Below are 20,096 nucleotides of genomic sequence, written 5' to 3' on the forward strand. Positions count from 1 at the left end.
GGTCTTTGGTGAGGGAGAGGATCAGCTGGGTGTCGTCTGCGTATGAGATGATGTTGAGGTTGTGTTGGCGTGCGATGGAGGCGAGGGGACTCATGAATACGTTGAAGAGGGTTGGACTGAGTGATGATCCTTGTGGTACGCCGCAGATGACTTCGGTGGCCTCTGATTTGAAAGGGGGGAGGCGGACTCTCTGTGTTCTTCCGGTGAGGAACGAGATGATCCAGTCCAGTGCTTTTCCTTGTATTCCGACGTTGCTGAGACGTTGAATGAGGGTGCTATGACAGACTGTGTCGAAGGCTGCGGAGAGGTCAAGTAAGATGAGAGCGACTGTTTCTCCGTTGTCCAGTAGTGTTCGGATGTCGTCTGTTGCAGCGATGAGGGCGGTTTCGGTGCTGTGTTTGGCTCGGAAGCCGGACTGTGAAGGGTCGAGGGATTTGTTGGATTCGAGGAAGGTGGCGAGCTGACTGTTGACGGCTTTTTCGATTACTTTGGCAGGGAATGGGAGGAGCGAGATGGGGCGGTAGTTCTTAAGTTCGGTTGGGTCTGCCGTGGGTTTCTTCAGAAGGGCGCTGAGTTCGGCATGTTTCCAGTTTTCCGGGAAGGTAGCGGCGTTGAGGGAACAGTTAATGACATCGCGGAGATGGGGTGCGATGATGGAGTCTGCTTTGTTGAAAATGTGGTGGGGACATGGGTCGGTTGGTGATCCTGAGTGGATGGAGTTCATCAGGCGGATGGTGTCTTCGGTGGTGATAGGGTTCCAGGCGCAGAGGTTGTTAGAGTGCGGTTTTGGTTCGGAGGTGGGTGGAGTGGACTGGTCTTCGGACTGGTTTTCAAAGCTGTTATGTCTTCCGGCGATTTTGTTGTGGAAGAACGAGGCTAGGGAGTCGCAGAGGTCTTGGGAGGGAGTGATGTCGTTAGTGCCGGTGGAGGGGTTAGTGAATTCTTTGACGATGTTGAATAGTTCCTTGCTGTTTTGGCATTGTTGTCAAGTCGATCCCTGAAAGCGGATTTCTTGGTGGATCGGATCAGTTGATGATGTTTGCGGATGGCGTTTTTGAAAGTGGCTAGGTTGTCAGTGGTTGGGTTTTTTCTCCAGGTTTTCTCGAGAGTACGACAGAACTTTTTGGATTTTTTAAGGTCATCGTTGAACCATGGGTCTTTTTTGCTACCTTGCTTGATTAGATGGTTTTTCAAGGGTGCTAGTTCGTCAGCGCTGTGGATGATCCACTGAGTGAGGTTGGTGGCTGCTTGGTTAGGGTCCGATGAAATGGCCGGGGGGTTTTGGTGAAGCGATGTGAAGAGTTGGTCGGTGGTGATTTTGTTCCAATTTCTTCGGGGAATAGGTTGTGGGGGGTTGTGGGTCGTGGACTTTTTGTAGTTGAAGTGAACGCAGCTGTGGTCCGTCCAATGGAGAGCTGTGGTGTGATCGAAGGAGATGTGCTTGCTGGAGGTGAAGATAGGGTCAAGCGTGTGTCCGGCAAGGTGGGTGGGGGTGTCAACAAGTTGTTTGAGTCCGAGATTGGCCAGGTTGTCCAGAAGGTTGGTGGTATTGCAGTCGTTTTTCTTTTTCAGGTGAAAGTTGTGGTCTCCCAGTAGAATGTAGTCCTCGGAGGGGAGGGCGTGTGGGCTGATGAAGTCGGTGATGTCTTCGCTGAATTGTGTGCGGGGTCCTGGGGGTCTGTAGATGAGGGTGCCTCTGAGTGTGGTTTTGGGGTCGGTGTGGATCTGGAAGTGAAGGTGTTCGGCGGTAGCGAGGTTATCGTTGGAACTGGTCGTGATGCGGATGGTGTTCTTATGGACAATGGCGATGCCTCCTCCAGTTTGGTTGGAGCGATCTTTTCGGATGATCTTGTAGGTGTCCGGGATGGCTATGGCGATGTCGGGGGCTGATGAGACGTTCATCCATGTTTCTGTAAGGAAGGCGACGTCCGGCGATGTAGTGTCGAGTAGGTTCCAGAGTTCGATGGAGTGTCTGTGGACTGAGCGGGTGTTGAGCAGGAAGCACTTTAGGTGGTTAGTGTCGGAGCTCTGTTTGGAGATTGTGGGTTTGGTGTGGGTCCTGATGCAGTCAGACTTGCAGGAGTGGCAGGTGAAGGGTCCATGGGTGTGTCCTGGGGCGGCTTGGTAGCAGTTTGGGAGTCGGCCGGGGTTCAGTGCTGAGAGGGTTGCAGAGTCGTAGGTAATGCGGGTGGAATGGGGATTGCGGGGAGCAGGGGGTCTGGCGCTGGGCGTGGTCCAGGCGCGGACGGGCGAAGACAGGCTTACCTTTGGCGCGCCTTCGGGGCGCATGGGGCGCGACCGCTGAGCGTGACCGCTGCGCGCAGAAGCATTTGTCATATGTGGATAGTGGAGGGGAGGGGCGAGGGAGGAGCAGCTGGGAGGCGGGAGCGGGGTGGAGATCCGGGCAGGAAGGCACAACAACAACCAGAAAATGGCAGCGAGCCAAAATCGAAACCGGATTGGGGTACAAACACAATGAACGCGATGCAAATGGCAGTGGTACCGGCACAATCAGGCACAAATGATTCCTACAGGCTGCACGGCAAAATTTAAAATATTGTAAAAGCGCACTTTGGCAATCTAGCGCTACGGTATAATTATGCTAGCAAATGATAAACAGACAATCAGGCAATCTAGCGCTGCGATATAATCCTAATAATCAGTCAGGCAATAGCGATTGTAAATATTGTAAAAGCGCACTTTGGCAATCTAACGCTACTGTATAATTATGCTTGGCAAATGATAAACAGACAATTAGGCAATCTAGCGCTGCGATATAATCCTAATATTCAGTCAGGCAATAGCGATTGAGGGAGCAAGGCGAGGTAGAAGACAGCAGTCTGTCGGTGTAGTGCTACGATACCAGGCGGTAGGTAGGGCATTGAGCAGCGTGAGGAGCGGCCGCTTCTGATGGAATCAGGGCGGTCACCACACCACAGCTTGTGCAGCTACAGATGGTTATGGGTTTCCGTTTTGCATATGTATGCTGTTTGGCTGTCTTGTGTGTGTGGTTCCTCATGTCTCTAATTTGCCTGTGTGGTGGAAATAATGTTTATTATACTCATCTGAGTCAGTGGTGGCTGGCATCTATGGGGTGGAGGTGCAGGCTCAAATATTAATATTGCAACTTCTATGGTCTTCCCCACACAAAACAAAATAACCCCAACACTAGCACAAACAAAATTCTGGCTACTGCACAATATTTACTGGACCCCAGCACTCCTGGCGACCTTAGGGCTCGCAGAAAATGACTTTTTCTGGAACTGTGACAAGAAGGGCGACCTCCCACACCTACTATACCACTGTTCCCGGGTCAGAGAATTCTGAGCCAAAATTTTCAAGTTCATAAACAAAAAAAATGGATGTACAATTAAACCAGAATTTGCCTCCCACACAACTGCATTCCTTACCACTGAGCTAGACTCACAACAAGACAGAGACTTAGTGGACCTGCTAATCACAGCGGCAGTAAAAATAGTCCTCTCCAAATGGAAAGACACCTCCAAGGCAACGTTCAAGGGCTGGCTCAACTGGGTGACATATCTAAGGGGGGCTAACTCAACCGCCCTCCAACAATCACCATGGAAGCAGCCGCACATGGTCATGTGGAAGGCCCTAGACAAATACCTGGACATTTATGACCCGCCATAAACAGCACCAACACATATCCAACAGCCAAAAACAGAACACCCCCATTTCAGGGAGCCAAACCTATGGCACCAATAATAAATAAACAAACTTCTTGTATCTTCTCGTCTTCTTTTCGACTTTCTCCCTCTTTACTCCTTTCCTCCTCCCCCCCGACCTATTAAGGGGACAATTGGAAAAGGAGGTCTACCTTGCACGGAAGGATCTGTAAAGTTGCGCGAAACAATTCAGCGAGCCTTGGCTGAAACCCTGTAACGAGTTATCCATGAGAAGTGTATGTTCTATTTTTTTATGTTTTATGTTTACGATTATGTGTATGTTAAAAAACAATAAAAATCTTTTGAAATAAAAAAAAAAGAATTTACCTGAACCAACGCCCTCTGCTCTGGACCTCTTTTGAGCTACAACACTGATATTTAATCCCAAGTAGAAGCCTCTAAGTTATTGCAATCAAAAATGTACTATGAATGCATGCACTGAATTAGAGAACCAAAATACAGAAGCGCCAAAGAAGCAATTTCCTCTGTAATGCATTTATTCTACATATTAGACTCTAATCACAATTTTAAAGATTTGATAATAGGTTGCATGAAGGGAGAAAGAAGGTGGAATAGTTAAGGAAATGATGGTATCAGCATGCGTTGGTGAAGAGAGTGGCGTAGAGAGAGACGCGCTTGAGATAAGAATACCGCTAAAAATATTTTCGCATGGTGACCAAGTAAATGAAGAAATTTTGTATTTGATACCAGGTGCAAATCGAACATTTAGGGGTTCATTAGGATGGCGGGCGGACTTAGCCCGCCCGCCATCCCATCGGTGAATGGGACCGCCCGCCATAAGGGTGGGGATCCCGGGAGGGCCGTTAGGATGCGCCCACCACTGTGGCGGGCGCATCCTGCATGTTTAGCATTGTGGCGGGCGGTGCACTCAGCCCCGCCCGCCACAATGCTAAACATGCTTGTGATGCATTTACATAAACAAAGCAGCAGGCACCGCGCGGTGCCTGCCGCTTTGTTTATGCAAATGCAGGGGGTACCACAGGTACCCAACCTTGTGCACCCCCACCCCTCCTTAACTTTGGGGGCCCACAGGGGGCCCCAAAAGTGAAGACCGCATGCCTTTCCGTGGCGGCATCACCGCCACCGAAAGGCATCTGTCCTGGCCTATCTTAATATGGTTGGCGGTGTCTAATAGACACCGCCACCATATTAAACCTTTTCCGCCCTGGCCGCAAGGCGACCGGGGCGGAAAAGTGTCGGACGGTCTTTCCGTCCGCCGTGGTCCCCCCCGCCTTCCTAATATGGCAGGGGGGCATTCAGGAGAGGATGTCGGGCGGATTGCCCCCGCCAGGCCGGCGGTGGCAACCGCCAGCATGGCGGGGACAATCTGCCCGACATCGTAATGGGCCCCTAAGTGCGCTGTTTAAACCTAATGAATTATGTGTATTCATGTTTATAATAGTGATGGATAATTGTTGTTTTTTATTATTGTTTGTAGTGACCCCTGACGAAGGGCGCGTTAAACGCCCGAAATGCATTGGGACTTTGAAAAATAAAACACTGTTTGTGATGAACCCTGCAACAGTCGTATTGTAACATGAGGTCCGGATGGACACTGTTCAAATATTAGAAACTTGGTAAAAAGGCAAATCATTCCGTGTGTGGATTCGCTAACTTGAGAAGACATGAATGAAGTTAAATGTTTAAACTAATGCTTTACAAGGATAAAACGGATAAAATAGGAGAAGTATAAATGATAGCCTAAGTGACGGCTCATCGCTGTGCGTTTGGAGGGGGCAAGATGTTGTCCCCTTTTCGTAGTTTACTGTTTATTTCAGTGGTATTTAGGCATGCCACTACACCACTCAGAACGCATTAAGGATTATATTGGATTACAACTTAAAGAAATTGGAATATTAAAGGTGTGCATCTCCACCCCCATGATTGTTGACTTCTCCTTCATTGGCACCTTCCTTTTGTAATGGCAGATATTAAGAGAAACAAGCAGGGTAGATTTTATTTATTTATTTTATTTATTTTACATACTTGTATGGCGCTGGGAATCGACTCCCGAAGGAGTATCTCCGCGCCTATGGCAGCATCTGAGACAGAAATGGCTAGTCATGGTTTCTTGAGTACCAACAGGGACATCTAATAGTTAAAGAGAAATGTTTTGAGCTTTTTCCTGAAGGAAAAATGTTCCCTACATACTCTAATTTCCTTCGGGAGTTGGTTCCACAACTTGGGGCCAGCTACTGACAAGGCCCTCCCCCCCTTTCTTGCCTTCATGGCCCTGGGAACACATAACAATTCCTGATCTCCCGATCTCAGGGATCTAGATGGAACGTAAGGAATGAATTTTTCAGTTAGGTAACCAGGACCTTTTCCAATGAGGCACTTATGGATGACGCAGCAGATCTTAAACATCACCCTCTGTTTCACTGGAAGCCAATGAAGTTTGGTCAGCAACGGTTTAGAGGGAGTACGAGCCGGGACATTGAGAACTAATCGTGCAGCAGTGTTTTGCACAACCTGCAGTCTGGCAAAGATCCCCTCATTGGCAGCTAGCATCAAACCGTTACAGTAGTCCAGCCTGCTCAACACTAGCGACTGGACCAATGTTTTCCTGGTGGTGTCAGGTAACAGGGGGAATACTCTCCGGAGAAGCCCAATAACATGGAAACATGAGCTTACCACTTGATTGGTTTGTTGTTTTAGGGCAAGCTCCTGGTCCAGTTTTACTCCCAGGTCTTTTACCACCACTTTGGGCTCAGGGACGGGGCCAAGATCTTGGGGCCACCAGTCCGGAGTCCACAGGCGTTTGGCTTCCCCAAAGAGCATAACCTCAGTCTTGGAGACGTTACACTGTAGGAAGTTTGCTGCCATCCAACGTGCCACTTCCTTCATCCCCCGAGCAAAGGAATCACGCACTTCAGGAGTCATGGTTTTAAAAGGGAAGAGGAGTTGGGTATCATCCGCATATGATACTGGAATGAACCCATGGGATCTCATGATGTTAGCTAGGGGTGCCACATAGATGTTAAATAACGTGGGGCTCAAACAAGAGCCCTGTGGCACCCCCTTCGAGATCGCCACCTCCTCTGACTGATATGGTCCCAAAATGACTCTTTGAGTGCGTTTGATGAAAAAACTCCTCAGCCAGGCCAGGGCCTTGCCTTCCAGACCGATGTCAACTAGTCTGGAGGTCATGATGTCATGCGACACAGTGTCAAACGCCGCTGACAAATCTAAAAGTACCAGGACAACGGAGTAGCCCTTGTCCTGTAACATCTGAAGATTGTCAGCGACGGACAGCAAGGCGGTCTCAGTACTGTGCCTAGGCCTAAAGCCCGACTGAGAGGGATCGAGCCCACCCACGTTTTCAATGAATTTTGACAGATGCTGATTCACATATCTCTCAGTGAGCTTCCCTAAAAAAGGGAGAAGAGAGATCGGTCTCAGATTTGTCAAATCAGACCAAGGGATCGAATTGTTTTTCCGCAGGGGTCTCACCAGGGCCTGCTTCCAGTCTAAGGGGACTTCCCCAGTGCACAAGGATAAATTGACTACATGTCGCATTCCTACCCCCAGATCATCCAACAAAAGTGGCATGATGCGTGCCGGGATGGTATCTGTGGGGCACCCGCTCTTTGTTTGAGTGACAAGAGCAGTCATCTCTTCCATAGAGATGGGTGGGAAAATGACGAGTTTCTTAGCCTTATTTTCTATTGTCCTAGTAAAAGGCTGAACCCGACAGTCAGTTGTTACTGAATTATTAGAGATGGAGTTAGACGTTAGTATCTTAGTATAGATAGCTTCAATTTTCCTGACAAAAAACTGTGAAATGTTGTCACAGAGTTCTTGGGATTCAATCCCCTCAGTGTCACAGGCAGTGGGCTTGGTAAAAGTCTGTAAAATTTGATACAGGGTTTTCACTTTGGTACCAGCCGCTGCTAATTGAACTGCTATATGTTGTTTTCGAGCAGCTCGAATTGCTTTATGGTAGCTTTTGAAAGACCTCATAAAGGACACCTTAACCTCTGCCTTACGTGTGACTCTCCATCTTTTCTCTAATTTTCTCGTAGTCATTTTTAATTGTCTAAGATCCCCAGTGAACCAGACTTCTTGTTTTGGGGCAGGTCGGGGTTTATATGTTCTAAGCGGGACCACATAATTTATAGTTGTTGTCACAGCTTCATTAAATGTACATAAAGCAGTAGTGGCATTTTCTCCACATGCTTCCCATTCTGGTTCAGTGTAGTTTTCCCTAAAACCTTCTGGGGTTAGTTTGTTCCAGGGTCTCCTGACATCTGCCATAGTCCTATGGATGCCTTTTGCTTTGTAATTGGAGCGAGTATAAAACACAATAACAGAATGGTCCGTCCAATCAACTTGATTGGGAGTCATGCAGTTAATAGCTGTGGAGTTACAGAACACTAGGTCTAATGTATGGCCCGCAGAGTGGGTAGGCCCCTGATTCTTTTTGTTGAGTCCAAGTGTGGCCAGATCCGTTAACAGGGTCTGTGCATCTGTACACGTAGTAATCTCACTGTGGATGTTAAAATCCCCCACCAGGATAAACTCAGAGTTAGCTTGCATGTGAGGTGCCAAAGTTTCCATTAATTTAATGGAGAAGGTCCCACATGGACCAGGAGGTCGATACACTAGCGCACCCTTCCTGGTTTCCCTAGAAGTAGGATTGATCGTAAAAATCAGGAGCTCCATCTCTGGAGTGCACACAGTTTCGGTAACTACGATCTCCATCTCTTGTTTAAAAACAATAGCTAGCCCTCCTCCCGTTTTAATTGGGCGATCCATCCTTACTATTTTGTACCCAGTCGGCACTCCCATCGTTATGGCCGGAACTGTATGAGGCTTAAGCCAAGTCTCTGTTAGAAAACACAGATGTGGTCTCTCTGTTGTTATGAGATCCCAGACCTGTGTAGCATGCGAAACAAGGGAGCGGACATTGCACAAAAGGTTTTTACAAGTTAGGGGCGGATCGTTAGGGACATTGGTAATCAATATTGGCGGGTCGGTGTTCAAAGCTGACATGACACGCTTTGGATGACAAGGAATGATTACCGCGCTAATGGTGAATTGCATTTGACACACCAAACAAGAGAAAGGTCCCTCCACGCTAGACCGAATCCTGTGGGGACACAGTGTAGTTACATACCTGCCCAGATCCCTTAGAGTCTGACTGGAATATGGCAGTGTAGTACAGTAGCCCTTCTCCGCCGGAGGGGTACGAACCGCCATGGCCCCCTGCCCCTAGCCCCGTCCTGTCGCGGACGGGTGCAGACGGGCTGGTCTTCGGCTCGTCTTAGGCGCAGGATTAGGCGCCACACTGCGCGTAAACACTGCGCATTTAGACCGACGAGTTGCTTTATAGCCCTCGAGTAGGGGAGAGCTAGAGCGCTAACCGCTCGCCTCCCTGGATGTTCCTGGCTCTGCCCCGCCTTTCGCACCCGTGATTGGCTGAAGGGTCGGACTGGGCGTGCAGGCACAGGTCTGGCTACAGAGGAGCTGGTCCCTCAATGCGTGTGGGAGTGCGGACTTGTTTTCACAGAGTGCAACTAAATAAAACAGTTTCTGCGCTCTAACAGATCCTATCACTCTTTAAAATACAATTTTAATTCACACAGTAAAATTCAGATTTTCGCGCTCACGGAGCAAGTTTAACTCAATAAAACAGTGCAAGCAAATCTGCACACAGAATGGCGCCAAGCGGAGTGGGAGGACTACTAGCAGGGACTACTAGCAGGAGGAAACTCCCAATTGCAACAGTGTATGCTCCAAACACAGGAAAAGGCAGCTTTCACTGTAGGTAATGAATATGTTTGCAGAATCCTCAGAAGAAGGTTGTCTCATGATGGTAGACTTTAGCATGGTATGGAACCCATGTTTGGATACAACAGGGACAAAAACCTGCACAGATGAGTTTCAAAAATGCTTCAAACTGAGCGAAGGAAACTTGGGCTTTCGATGCCTGGTGGTGGCAGGATACATAAAGAGATTTTACTTTCTTCTCACATGTCCACCAGAAAATACACCAGGATCCATTATATTATGATTAACAATGCATTGCTGTCTTTGATTTGGTGTTCAGTTGTTGGGATAATAGCTCTATCAGATCAGTCCCCACTACACATAGAACTAGCCTGGGGAGACTGCCCATGATGAGGCAGCAGATGGATGTTCCACCCCTCCCTACTCCGAAACCTGGTACTACAAAGGGAACTATGTATCCAAATAGAGGAATATTTTAAGAACAATGATACCCAAACGGTCCCTCTGGTGATCATATGGGATGCGTTTAAGGCTGTTTTGCACGGGATATGTATTAGGAATGTCTCTTATCTTAAACACCGGAGACACCAATATAGGGAAAATCCAGAAACAGAAATTAAAATGACTGTGCTAAAATACAGAGAGGTTAACTCTCTGCAGAGAAAATTACACACCCGCTGGCAGCGTTCTGGAGGTGGAAGGAACCTTAAAATATTATCCATTCGTGAACATGATTCCTAAATATAATGGTCATGGAAACATTGATGTATAAAATGTTAGTATTCAACAGTGATTTGAATCAATCTTGGACCCAGTTTTGCAATGTTCGATGGAGGAGACCTCCTTGAAATCATATCCAACACAGTTCAAAGCCCCTCAAGCTGTTCTAGGCATGGAGACATTAATCAGGGCGTGAGTGCTCATTATGGAGGGAGATGCATATGACTGTCTAATAATCAGAAACAAGCTGCTTTGCCGGCTCGTGGAGGCCACAGCGGACATCTCAGCTACTGGGGAGGGGGAATGGGGAAGAACATTTATGAGATCTTGACATTTTCAACTATAAGGATATCTATGCTGGAATTTCAATGGATGTGTCTAGAATTAGATTGTAGTGTTAATGTGATACCAGCTAGACATGAATGTATGCTCTGAGTAGTTTAGTATTTTCTTTCCTCTGTTTTGTTCTAGAATGATTGTGGATGTGTTGTGGGGTTGACATGTAATGTGGTGTGTAATGTGATGTATATCAGCAGACATGCCACCATTAGAGAATGTTCCTCTGTGGAGATGGAAATGTGACTCTGAAGGGTAGGGAGTTGGCATTTGGTGATGTTGCTGCTATTTTTTTTAGTACACCTCAGTCTGGGGGCAAGGATTGCACCTACTGTCTAAATACCATGAAAACATCACACACAGTCAAGTGCAATGACATGTAAAGGTCTCAGTCTTGTGAGGTGTCTGGCATAAAAGCTACACACTTGAGGGCAAAGACAAGTAAAATTTCAACCAATGAGCTAGCCACGAGGCCGGGGACGGCTCCATCTGTGGACTGACTGATCCGTACGATGCTCTGACAAACAACAGAACCATCAACAGTGATTAACACCCAGAACGTGATCTGAATATGTACATCTTGAAAATATGCTGTAGACCAGGGGTCTCCAAACCGGTCCTGGAGGGCCGCATCCATGCCAGACTTTTAAAATAACTACATGTATCTAAATGGGGATATGGATCCGGCCCTCCAGGACCGGTTTGGAGACCCCTGCTGTAGACAGTCCATGATGAAAAGTGCAAATAAATAAGAGTTTAAAAAAAAAGTTTAGCTCTAGTTCTATAATGAATAAAGAGGAGAATCAGCTTGCTCACGATCGGACAGTGCTTCTGTGAGGAGATCTCTCCCGTGCTCTTCGTTGCGTTTCTAGGCCACATACAACAAGTGGATATGAAGCATGATTGGCCTCTTTGATTAGCCCGCCTAGGTCTACCAGTGAAAATTAGCAGGCCCACAGCCAAACAGGATGGGTTATGGCAGCTCTAGAATGGGACCACTGTCTGCAGGGTAACATCTGGAAGCACAGTTATTGCTTATGAAACGAGTATTATGAACCCACAGATTCCTAAAATTGTCTCTATGTGCTGTATAAGGCTGTGGGGGGAAGTATGAAGTGATTGCTCCTTAGCTCAGTTTATTGGAAACCCCAGGTAATTCCACGCCTTCACAACACCAGGTTGTTCTTGGGTTGGGCTTCTAAGCGCAACTGTGTGCAAGATGTAATACTGCCTCTTCTTTAGTATATACATATGGTGCTATTTGTCTTTTTCCAGAAAAATCATGCTCTCTTACCTCATGCTATGGGCTGTTTGGTGAACCATTTGCTTTCCAGGAAAGACTTACATGAGACACTATTTTACATCTAAAAAGTACACTCCTTCACTAATTGTTTGATTCGCTCTTTATCTCCTATATGCATTCTATAGAGAACATAATACTTTTTTGTTACTTTTTCACCGCACTGGGAAAGTCAGTAGGTCTAGTTTAATGTCCATTTGTACATGTCTGAGATTACATGATTAAGCACATTAACGTCATACCTACTGGCTTTACCAATGTTTGATTATTTCGGTATTTAAAAACTGATGTAGCTCATATTTAATTAGTGGGTTTCCTTTCTTACACTCTCACCAGATGTTCATTACCCACCTTGCACTCACCAACGCGACAACACTGCTCTCGCTTTTTAGGTCGAGCCTGGACAGCACATGCACTGCTCTGCGAGGCATGCCGTATTCAGGTAGGCACTTAAATCTCTGCCCACTCTCCGCCCATATTTTTCATTGGCTTGTATCACTGTCCACTGTAAACTGTGGCTGTTCATTGGTCAATAGGCTTAGTAGTCTCTCCTTAGTACCGCCTTGTCTTATTTTGTACCTTCCATGGCCACACCCCTTGTTACAAGTGTTGTTACTCAGTAGGCTTCAACTACAGCCTCTGAGCACTATCTTCTCAAATAGCTTTGTCCTGCCTGCTTTTGCAGGCAGCACACGCTCTCTCCTAACGCTTAAAAAAAAGAAATTATAGCTCAAACGCATTTGCAATGCAATAAGTCTCGCATTTGCGAGAGTTTAAGCTATTGGCATTGTAAATGACAATGCCTTTTATTTATCTGTTTAAAAAACAACACATAAATAAAAAGCCTTGTCATTTACAATGCCAATAGCTCAAACTCTCATAAAAGCGAAACCTATTGCATTGCAAATGCTTATTTGGTGTACTATCAAAGCCTCCACAATAAATTAAACTTAGATTAATGAAATAGGCGGCTCTTTCACTGAAATCACTAACGGCTTTTGAAACATTTACACAATAGATAAATAATGTTTCTAATTACATTTAAGCGTTAACAATAAACAACTTATGTTTATAAGGCTATCTAAGCCACAAGTATCCATACAAGACATTGTTACTTTCTTGACATAAAGACCCAGGTTCCATAGAGGATACAGAGTCACCCTCCCTCTGTACAGATAACATTTCAGTAGCTGAAACCTTCACTGTGCCTAAGGAGTAGGAACTACCTTGCTTGAAGATAAACCAATAAAATGAAAAACTACCTTTTTTGTATTAAATCACAGCTTCGCCTTTCTTCATATTTCAGGCAGAGTAGTCCCTTGAAAATGACCGGAAGGTCTATCGAACAAGGGCTCTTGATTTTGACAACTACAAACTGCAGGGTTATATTTGCCTAACATGTTGCTTACCTTCGGTCACGCTATTTCTGGTAGAGACTCTATCCAACCACAGATTCCTCGCCGAACCTCTTTCCCATTCGTGAACTGGTGTCTTCATAAATCAAAATTGCACACTGGTCACAACCAATCTGATTGGCTCTGCGTTTAAATTTTTCAAGAAGAACAAGTTACTTACACTCGTTCTGATACAGACTCTATCAAATTGATGATTCCTCACCTTTTGGATACTACCCCAGGATACAGAATGGAGCTGGAATATCTTCAGCAATACCCCTGTGCGTCATTAGTTAGAGACGTATAAATGCAGATTGTGGGTCCATGAACTTACTCAAACTAAAAAAAGTCCTGAGGGACCCAGCATGCAAAGTGCTTTTACCGGCAGACCCGATTGTCTAGGCAATAGTGCTCCATGAACGTATGTGGTGACACCCATATACCAGCCTACTAATGTCCAGAACTGGCACCCCCCAAGCCAAGTTCTTGGCTCTGGTAGTATGAGCCTGCAAGCCCTCAGGGTGCATCATTTTGCCAGTGTGTAGTAGATGTTGATGCATAGTACGATTCAGCCTTTTCTGCACAGCCTTGCCTTTCTTTGCTCCATTGAACCCAATATAGAGGTAATCGTCCATCTGGTATTCTTTGGTACGATCAATGTAGAAGCAGAGAGCCCTTTTTGGATCCAACCGGTGAAGTCTCTTCTTCTCGTTGGAGGGGAGAGACGGAGCAAAGAACGTCAGCAGGAGGATGATGTTTTGACCAACATGAAAGGGAGTCACTACCTTCGGAAAGAAGGAAGCTAAAGTCTGTACAAGAGTACAAGACGGTGTAGGGCGGGTACACAGAAATGATCTGTAACTTGCTGACCCATCATGCTGATGTTATAGATACAACAAAGACAGTCTTGTTAGTAAGGAGCATGAGATCATTGTGGAGGGGCTCAAGAGGCACACGCATGATAAATGTAAATACCACATGTAAGTCCCACTGGGGCATAATAAACAGAGAAAGGGAAATGTATGTTCTAACCTGTTGACGAAACTCATCATAGGGGGTGAATCAAATAATGACGGCTGGTCCAGCAACCATAAGAAGGCAAAAAGAGCCGGCAGGTACTCTTTAACAGTGCTCGAAGCAAGGCTTAACTGAACAAGGGACAACACAAACAACAGGACTTCTGTCAGTTTGGCAAAGAGAGTGTTGATCTGTTTAGCAGTGCAACAGGCCACAAACGTATTCAGTCAGGCATATACAGATTTGGTTGAGGGATACCTGGCTGTCGAGATCACAACCACAACTTCGGAAGGAAGGTCCAAAGCACTCAACTGTTGCTGCTCAATCTCTAAGCATGGGAATGTAGGTTACACAGGTGCGGGTGCAGAATCCTGCCTTGTCGATGCTCCATGAGATCCTCCCAAAAAGTTAGCCTCATTGGAGGACAAATGCTCATATGCAGGAGTTCAGGATACCATACTCACTGTGCCCAATCAGGGGACACTAGGATGCCTTGAGCTTGATTGTTCCTGATTACTTCAGCACTTGGGGCAGGAGTAGTATCGCCGGGAAGGCATACAGGAATCCTGAGTTCCACTCCATGCAAAATGTGTCTCAGAGTATGAGACGCCTTGGATACTCCAATGTGCAAAAGTGCTGATATTGCAAGTTCTCGGCAGTGGCAAAAAGATGGAGCCAGTGCTCTCCCCATTAGTGGAAAATAACCTGCGCCATTGGCATATGTTAGTCCCATTTGAGACCCCCAAGGCGCCAGTGGCTGTGTTTTTCTGTTGTGGCATTCAGAGAACCCACCAGGTGGTGTGTCCAGGACAGAAAAAATCCTTAGTAGTCTAGCCACATCGAGAGATGCAAAGCCTCCTGGTATAGGATCTACAACTCCATCCAGCCCTGCTTGTTGCAGTACCACATGGAAATGGTGTGGGGTAAGGAGAGGGGTCTGCAGCTGACCAAATCACGGTCCCACAGACACCATTGCAGATCTTTTGCAGTCCCCCGTGCGGTTCCTATTGGCACTTCAGATCCCACTGCTGAGCCTGTATTTACCATCTAGCATGATGGATCAGCAGGATGCAGGAGGCAATCAGTCCTAGTGGCATTAGAGTCATTCTCACTGAGATCCATGACAGAGGTTGAAACATCGGAATCATTGACCAAATGTCCTATATGATCCACTCCGGGGGATAGGCATACAACTGCACCATGTGTAAAATGAATCCTATGATGGGGGGCATCTGCGAAAGAGTAAAGTGTGACTACAGCATAATGTTGTGAGGGCAAAGGTCTAAAATGGGATGGAGGCCCCACTCCTTTTGTGGCACCAGGAAGTAGCAGGAATAAAAACCATGATCAAGTTCTGATGCCTGTACCATCTCTGTGGCTCCTTTGGCAACAAGAGCCTGCACTTCCTGCTGTTAGAGTAGCAGGTGGTCCTCTGTCAGCTGAGTATAGTGAAAGGTATGTGGAGGTCTGGAGAAATGGTAAAGCATAACCCTGCTGAACAATTGCAGGACCACTTGTCCAAACTTACTGCCTGACACCCAGGCAGAAAGTGCTTCATTCTGCCTCCGACGGTGTGGCTGTGCCCTGTCAAGGGCACACTAAAGAGTATTTAGAGGAGAGAAAACTGGGGTGCACACTGTCCCTGTTGCCCTCTCCTGTGGGTACTACGGAGGTGGCCATGAAAAGGCTGAAGTGATTGTTGCACCTGCTGGGACTAATGGCTATATGAACCCCCAACCATAGCCACAGTTGTGTGGAAACTGCAGGTGTGGCTGGTGTGAAGGAGCAGAAAGGCCCAGGAAGCCTGATCTGGACTGATATTTTTGAGTATGCTTTATCGCCAAAGATTCAGGAGCCAGCAAAGGGCATGTTCATAAAACTGTCCTGGTAGTCTCCCGAAAAGCCAATGGACCGCATCGAGCTGTGCCTACAAATCTCCACACTGGTGCCACTAGCCCTGTTGAGGATGTCAGCTGTATCCAGTCCACAGTGGAAGGTGAACGTGGCTGTATCACAACCATCTTGCATGGCCTGAGAAAGTACGGCCAGTGCTTCTTTCTGGACCATGGGCAATACGTGGGCCACTTTATCCCACTAGGCATAAGAGTGCCAGCCTAAGAGGCACCTGGCATTGACTGAAAGAAGGGGCAAACTTGTAGAAGAAAAAACCCAGAAGGAGTCGGGAAGAGCAACGAGAAACCTGTTTGTGTTTACTCTGCTGGCTGAAGCCTGCACCACAAGGCTCTCAGGAGTGGGGAGCTGGATGAGGAAAGTTGGGTCACCCAGAACAGGGCCTGGCATTCTGACAATACACAGGTGGGCCTGAGCAGGGTTTGGCCCAGGTATGTAAGAGCATATCAGTAACATCATCATTAAATGGGAATAGGAGTTGCAGAACTTGACTGGCCAGGCTGCAACACCTCTGTCAGAACACTGGTTTTAACTTCCTGAGTGGGAAGTTTAAGGTCAAGGACATCTTCTACCCTACACAAAATCATAACTAAGGCGATGCTGTCATCCATGGCAGGCCATGAGGGGGAAACTAATCCAGTGTCTGGGGATGTATTCAGACCACTGGCAAATTCCATTTGTCCTCCTGGTAAGGGGGGTCGACATCATCTCCATCATTATAGCCCCCATTAACGGAGTCTGTGCCAAATAACTCAATAAGTACATGATCCCTTCCAGGAGGTAGAGGCAATGCATCAGAATCAGAGGTGTGGTAAATAGGTTGTGGCTCAGATAAAGATGCGCAGGGCCTCTGTCGAGGTCGATTCAGGACCGGCATCTTTATCTGAGCCACAACCTACGGACAGCACTAAGGGGTGGTTGTCATATGTGTCACTTGATCCCATACTGCAAAAAGAACAGATGATGGACGGAATGCTGAATTAATCAAACATTCACCCCAGTCACAGATCTGGGTTAAATCCATTATTTTTGTTACATGACACGCCATTCCAGTTTAGACCCAACCATATGCCAATCAGTCTTGCCCCTGTTCCCCATGGGAAAGTCCAGCCCGAATTGCCAGGCCAGGTCCTCCCTGGACCAGAAACAAGCATTCCTGGACCAGTTTCGGGGTAACACCCCTTGTCAGCAAGGCTAGCTTGAATCTGCTGGTGTAGCGAGCATGAGCCCCACATCTGGGCATACCCTTTCCAGTTGGGGCGACAATTGCAAAAAGAACAGATGATGGACGGAATGCTGAATTGATCAAACATTCACCCCCAGTCACAGATCTGGGTTAAATCCATTGGTTTTTTTTTACGCCACGCCATTCCGGATTAGACCCAGCCATATGCAAATCAGTCGTGACCCTGTTCCCCAAGGGAACAGTACAGCCCGAACTGCCAGGCCAGGTCTTCTCTGGACCAGAAACAAGCATCCGGAGACTGGTGTTGGCGCAACAACCCTCATCAGCCAGGCTAGCTTGAATCTGGTGGCGTAGCGAGCCAGGACCCACGTCTGGGCATACCCTTCCCACTTTGGGCGACAAATGCAAAAAGAACAGATGATGGATGGAATGGTGAATTAATCAAACGTTCCCCCTCCAGTCACAGAACTGGGTTAAATCCATAGTTTTTTTGCACGCCACGCATGGCATCGGTTGTGGCACAAACCAAGTGGATCCAGAGCCCTGAACAGATCTAGAGGGCCTAACTGGCACTGAAGACAGACCCATCGGCGGATTTCCTGTTGAGAGGTCTCTTGGCTTTTTGGGGACCACAGGCAAGCCCGAGGGAGAAAGTACCTTGCCAAAAAGCCACAGCATGGCATTGCTCAGGTCTGATTTACTGTGGTGTAGCCACCTGCTCCAGGCATTCTGGCTACCAGGGAACAAGGATCAGTATCGACTCCGAAGTAGAGCGAATTCTGGAGCATGGCTTGGAGGCATGATGATGCTCTCGCATCTTCTGAGGAGATCAAGAGTGTCCTTCTCGCACTCCTTCTAGGATTCGCCCAATGATTTTATCTTGAAGATGACTTGTCGCATGAATTACCTCGGGAGCTGGACCTTTAAACTTTGACCAATCCTGGCACCTGGTCTTGTGATGTTTCACCAAGAAAAATGTTGCTTTAGGTCTCAAATTGCTTTTGCATCTAGGCACAGTTACTGCAGGCCTTGGAATAGGGTCTGACCCCAGACCCCACAGGCAAACCACATGTGGGTTAGTCACAGATATTTGTTTGGGACATTCCCCACATGGTTTAAACCCTGTAGATTTGGGAGGTGACATATTTCTCTTATACATTATAGAATTTTAGTAGAAATACTTGTAGTAAACGTCTCAAGGAAACGATGGGTAGCTTTGGATTTTCATTTGTTTGCATTGAAAGAAAGGAATTGATGTCAGCGATATGGGAAATTCCTATTTAGGCCTGGTGCAGAACGACGTCAATGCGGAGCCGCCAGCACCACCTGTCAGGGCACAGGAGTACTGCTGGAGATTTTCCGGATCCAGTCTAACGTCTGGGGGAGCATTCAAAAGGTGAGGACTCGATGGTCAGGAGTCTGGCAGAAGTGTCTAACACCAAGGTTATTTAATGCATTGTACGGTTTCTTGGTGATGATTGGATCAAATAGTAAGGTTTGGAAAGCTGATAAAGTCAAATTTCATAGTTTTTGAGTCCAATCATGGCAAATACCAAGGTTCTCCTGTGGCCGACAACATCAAAAGTTTGGAATCTTGTTGCCAACTGACCCCAATGACAGTGATCTTAACACCTACCAGGTCAAGTGTCAGCTGCGTCAAAGTTTTTGTTTTTAGATAATCTCAAATATCAGGGTCTTGATGGTGTATCACTTTAAATGTCCGGGTTCTTAAAGACAGGTTGACTAACATCAGGATTGCTGTTGCTGAACAAGTTACAAGTCTCAATTCTTCATGCCAATCAATTTTAAGTTCAAGATTCTTAAAATCGATATTGCTTAATGTAATGCTTGTTAATTTCAATATAAGGTTCTTGACGGTAAGGACATCAGATGGGAGGGATGATGATGTTAATCAAGTGTCAGAGTTATTGATGCAACATAGAAGTTCTTGGTCATCTTGAATGTCAGATTTCTTGTTAATGATTGCATCAAATGTCAGGGTTTCAGTTGCTGATAGCAGCATATGGCAGCGATTTTAATATAAAACGTGCCAATTGTGCAAGTTCTAGGATTTTTTTAAATCATAGTTTTTGACGCTCCCAATGTCAAGGTTTTTCATAATACACATGCCAGGGTTCTTGAGTCTCTGTTCATGTGAAATATCAGGGTTTCCATGCAATTGCATTAAATGTCAGGTCTTTGACATCAAATATGATCCATAGCATATCCTTTTGCCATACTGCCAACAAGTGCTTCTTATCAGATCTTCGATGACTATCACAAAAAGTGCCTCAGCTCCTGACTCTCACATCCACCACCAGGGTTCTTGACACAAACAGGTTTCTGGGTACCAACTGCATTAAATGACACACTTTGTGCTTGAAACGTATGGAAATTTGTTGCCAAGCTTGGTATAAGTCAAGGGTCTTGATAGCAAATGTGTTTCAGGTCAGGATTCTTTGATGACAGCTGTGCCAAATGTCAGATCTTGGTGTTAGCTGTGCTTAATGTAATGGTCTCGATGTTCACTACACCACACAGCACTTCCCACAAAAATGCTCTGCGCATTGCATTATCCTACAGGGAGGGGGCTACTGTAGCTCCCCTAATTACTCTTGAGTTGACAATGACCTTGTCAGGCCATTCTCGGGATGCCTGGAATGGGACCAAGAATGTACCAGAGGCAGCGAGGATTAGGCCGAGATAGCAGCACACTTCCTGTCTGTCACCCTTCGAGCCTCGCATGCTTGCAGGCAGGAGATGGTTGAGCAGTAATAAATTATGTGTTGGAG

At 46.6% G+C, this 20,096-nt stretch overlaps 1 protein-coding gene across 1 annotated transcript in view; it reads right to left on the bottom strand.

Moving 5' to 3' along the window:
* Positions 1–20,096, bottom strand: part of LOC144753162 (uncharacterized) — a 1,401,110-nt gene that overhangs the window by 670,645 nt on the left and 710,369 nt on the right. The gene's annotated exons all lie outside the window — the stretch shown is intronic.

The sequence above is a fragment of the Lissotriton helveticus genome, chromosome 5_1 (genome assembly GCF_964261635.1).
Source record: "Lissotriton helveticus chromosome 5_1, aLisHel1.1, whole genome shotgun sequence".
In the NCBI taxonomy this organism is placed as follows: Eukaryota; Metazoa; Chordata; class Amphibia; order Caudata; family Salamandridae; genus Lissotriton; species Lissotriton helveticus.